At 45.3% G+C, this 5,000-nt stretch overlaps 1 protein-coding gene across 7 annotated transcripts in view; it reads left to right on the forward strand.

Moving 5' to 3' along the window:
• LOC113810249 (discoidin domain-containing receptor 2) overlaps positions 1–5,000 on the forward strand; it is a 751,580-nt gene that overhangs the window by 609,646 nt on the left and 136,934 nt on the right. The window lies entirely within an intron of this gene.

The following is a 5,000-nucleotide window of genomic DNA, read 5'->3' on the forward strand; positions in this document are numbered from 1 at the left end:
AAGTAAACAAGTGAGTGCATCTTCTTGAGTGAGAGCGCCCGGCCTCAAACTTGAAGCCTCGGCTGTTCCGCTCGGTTAAGCTAGATTACTTGCGAGGGGTTGCAGAAAGTCAAGATGATCCTAGCCTATAAGTTTAGGGGTCTAATTGACCTTGCGCGTATTACAAACTCCAAAAGCCCTTCTCACTCCCTCGCTCTGTTGCTCGCTCTCTCTCTCTTCTTCTCTCTTCTTACCCTCCCTCCCTCCCTCTCTCCCGCTTATGCCTCCCCCTCCTTCTTCCTTCTCCTCTCCTGTCTCCCCTCTCCCCTCCCCTCCCCCTTCTGCATGGCCCCTCCCCCCTCCCAAACGCAATTAGTTTGGAGCAAGTTGTAGATTACACGCTAGGCGGCCATACTCGCAGATTAATCTTATTTGTTAGGGGTAACTGAGCCAAAGTGAGACGGGTCGGCCCACCTGCGAGAAATTTAACTTGCGGTGATTTGCTTTTTCAATTTTTTTGCGGTTATTTCTTTGCTCTATTTATTTTTCTCCTTTGAATTGTGAACGGATATCGCAGTAAATGTAGCCACGTGGTATATATATTTTTAACTGCAAAACAGCTAAATGTAAATTGATTAATAAGTATCCTGTTCTACACGAGTATACTCTTGGTAAAAAATCTCAATTCGGATATAAAGCGATAGAGATCTGGTAATTGTTTATGAATGTATGTTTATACTCCGCGGTATGATCGGTGTATTAAAATTGAAAAAAAATCTTTGAAGAAGAGGTTCCGTGTGATTCACATTTCTTTTTGGAACGCGATGAATAAGAGTTCCTCGGGGCTCAGATGCTCCCACGACAAGAGTCAGCGCGTTGAGGGGCATAAATTTGTCAGCCGTCGTCCCGGCACGAAGATGGTGATGAAAGAGCTGCTGTTGCGTAAATTCGCGGCATAAATCTACGGTGGTGGTTTGCCAGATTTCAATACTGTACGATTTTTTTTTTTCTTTTTTACTTTTTTTTTTAATGGTAATCCGTATTTTCATAAGCTTATTGAAATACACGTACATACACGCATATTCACGCGCATACTTATGATTTTTTTCCATTTCTTCCCTTTCCCCTTTCCTTCCCTCTCCTTCCCTTTCCCCTTTCCTTCCCTCTCCTTCCCTTTTCCCTTTCCTTCCCCCTCCTTCCCTTTTCCCTTTCCTTCACTCTCCTTCCCTTTTCCCTGTACCCTTCCTTCTTTTTCTCGCTCCTCTGCCTCTTCCGCCCACGCTACGTCATGCAACCGAGCCCACGATCGAACTTTCATCTCCATGGGCGTGTGGGCTGATGATGATGATGATCGCGTAATGATTAATTCAACAGTGGTCTTGTCCTCCTTAAATCAATCACGTCCTTAGTGATGGCGAAACGTCAGTCCTCTTCCAGGGTGATACATGATCCTGCCTTGGAAATCCTTCGATGGATGCGTGGGTAAGGCAAGGGGGGCAAGGGGGAGGGGCGGTAGGGAAAAGGGGTAAAAAGGGGTTATGCGGGTGTTTTGTTTGGATTGGATGGGTGTATTGGCACTAGGTAATGGATTTGTGCGTTGGACTTAAGAAGCGGATTGGTGGGTAGGATGTAGGATGTAGTTCTCTCAGTAGGCTGCATGATGTGGATAGGTCGACTGTTGTAGAGACAGTAGGATGTGGATTTGTATGTAGATAAGATATTGTGGATTGATGGATTGATTTTAGGATGTAGACTGATATAGAGCGATGTCGAGTGATCCGGAATTTCCAAAGAGTAAGCCTTGGTATCGAAAAGTCTGTATTTGTAAGTTAAATCCAAATTTGAAGCAATTCCAAAAAAATATATCAATAAGCCTGTTTGTTTTACCTTCGCCGCAAAAAGTAATAGCGAAGCTAATTTATTTATCAGGATTTAGTTGGATAATTGCATTTGAATATCAAATCAGAATTCGCTTCGGTCCCGCGAGGCATTCGAGAAGGATCTCGAAAAGATCTTTTATCAACGATCATTTTCATTGTTTTTCTTTTGAAACAATAATGCTATATTTTTCTCCTCCCCCTTTCTCTCACTCTTACTCCTTGTGCTTACACACACACACACACACACACGCACGCATGCACGCACCCACCCACCCACCCACCCACCCACCCACACACACACACACACACACACACACACACACACACACACACACACACACACACACACACACACACACACACACACACACACACACACACACACACACACACACACATACACACACACGCACGCACACGCACGCACGCACGCACGCACGCACACGCACACACGCACACGCACGCACGCACTTGCACACGCACGCACACGCACGCACACGCACACGCACACGCACACGCACGCACACACACACACACACACACACACACACACACACACACACACACACACACACACACACACACACACACACACACACACACACACACACACACACACACACAAATATATGTATGTATGTTTGTGTGTGTGCTTGTGTGTGTGTGTATTATTAATGAATATGTATAAATTGATAAATGTTTGAATTCATGGGTATATATATATATATATATATATATATATATATATATATATATATATATATATATATATATATATATATATATATATATATAAATATTTATATATTTATATACATTTAGATAATTCTTCATTTTTCTTGCGTTTATTTAGGTTTCAAATACTTAGTGATATACCCTGTTCATTACGTTTTCGAGTTTCTGTACATGTAAGTTTCTATTGATATTTATTTGTTTAAACGTTTGAGCTTATGCATGTATGTCTTCGTGTACGTGTGGCTGAACGTGTGCGTATTTACGTTCGGAAATTGTTTTATATAAGAGTCACTATAAATACAGCGGCGGATCCTCGCGGGCAGGAGGAGGCTCACCTTTCACTAAACTTGGTCCCCGCCTTTGCGTCATCCGAGTTGACCAAGTTTGGAAATCCGGCTCAGCGTCAGGATTCCTTTTTTGTGCTCGTCGCCACGAACAGGGGCGCGCGGCAAGGTGCATTTTCTTGCCGTTTATTATTAGCAGGACTATTTTCATATCCTACGAGCAGCGTTGTTATATGGTAGTATCTGTTGTTGTTATTCGCTGTTTATTTTATTGTTTTCTGTTAATATTATTTTTTTGGTATTTTGGTTATATCTTGTCAGTAGTATTTGTATTGTTATTACTGTGATGGTATCATGATGATCGAGTCGAACTTGGTAGTCAGAGTGGAAGTATATGATGGCAAAGGGGTAGTACAATAATATAAAGATATTTTGGATATGATATTATGTTATTGGAATAGAGGTTATATAAAAGACCACTATGATACACTGACCGAGGCAAACGGACGCTGACCGGCGAGTTCTTGAGCCGTTGAGCCAACCGCCAAACGCCGCCGTTACCGCCCCGGGACACGCCGACACTGGGAGATGCAGCGGACTCACGAAGCGGGAAGAAAGCGAAATCTTGGAAGAATCATAAATGCAAATTGAATAAAAGAATGGGCGGAGAAGGAGGAGACGGCCGAAGCCCCGTGGCGGGCGTGGGCTCGCGCGTAAATATCACTGCTTATGGACATCAGACTTCCTTCACGTGCGGCGCCTCTCTCCTTCTCCGCTCTGATTTTCCTCTTCGGTTTTCTCTCTTTTCTTTTCACCCGCTTCTCACTTGTCTTCCCCTTTTATTTCCCAGTTTCCTTTCTATTTTGTCGTTCCTTTCTCTCTACTCCTACACTATTATTTTCCTTTTCTTTTTTCCTTTCCCCTTCTTCTCTCTCCTCTTCCCCTCTTCTATCTCCTCCGGCTCTCTTATTTCCCATGCTATTCTCCTCATTTCTCTCCTTCTTGCCTCTAATTTTCCTTTTGATGTTCTCCGTCACTTGCCCCATCCTCCACCTTGCATTTTAACCTCTCCTCCTCTCGTATTTCCCATTATCCTTTTCCTTTCCCCTCTCTCCTCTGCCTCTCTCCCTAGCCGCCTTCTCCCCACCCCCGCGTGTTCTCGGGCATTCAGCTAAGGGACAATATGACCCTTTCTTATCCCTTCTTCCCTCTCTCCCCTCTCCCGCTTTCCAGCGGGGCCTACCTCACCCCTCACCCTCACTCCCCTCCCACTCTCGTCTTGTGTCCATTTTGAGACACCATATATGATTTTGATAATACCGGGAGCCATTCACCAAAATCTCCTTAGTATTCACTTGTATTTGGCGGCCGAAGGGGCGCAAACACGCGGAAGTAAAAGCAGGAGGATATAGACCTTCGGGACGGAGGGCGGTAGACCCAATATGGATCCTACTCGCGCGCCGTGAGTTGCGCCCGCCACGCGACGATAAAGTTTGGAGGTACACTTGCCAAGTATTGAGAAAGGAACATTGTTGACAACCGCGGGCAAGAGAGGCATGGCGAAGGTTTATATTTTTTGATGGGGAGTTAACGAACTCCTTCTTTCGGCTTTCCGGGAAGACGCCACTCGCTCCTTGCGGGAGGTAATCATGTTTCCCCTCCCTCTCTCCCCCCAGCCCAAAGCCTCTTTAGCCCCTCCCCACGAGCCTGAACCCCCTCGACCCCTCCCCCGCACCTGAACCCCTTTGACCCCTCCCTCCGCCCTTCACCCCTCCCTCCGTGACATCTACTTTTGTTACGCGTGTCTGCCATAGTTGAATTTGCCTGATCATGCACGAAATTTTCTTTCTTTTGAGTAGGAAGACATCTAGGAATGGGGTAAAGGCATACGTGGGGTGAGTGTATGGGTGAGGGGGAGCGAAGGGTAAAACTCCAAGTCTTAGCCTTTCTACCTGCGCCCTGAAATCCAACGTATTTGTTTCCCTTTATATTCGCGGCCAAACCGCTCTCCTGGATCCTATTTCCACCCTTATTCTTAATCAGCCTAAAGGAATGAGAGTTTGTAGTACAGCCTCCCCCTATCGCCCCCATTATTCTCTCCCTTCTCCATATATTTCCCCTT

The sequence above is a fragment of the Penaeus vannamei genome, chromosome 27, assembly GCF_042767895.1.
Source record: "Penaeus vannamei isolate JL-2024 chromosome 27, ASM4276789v1, whole genome shotgun sequence".
In the NCBI taxonomy this organism is placed as follows: Eukaryota; Metazoa; Arthropoda; class Malacostraca; order Decapoda; family Penaeidae; genus Penaeus; species Penaeus vannamei.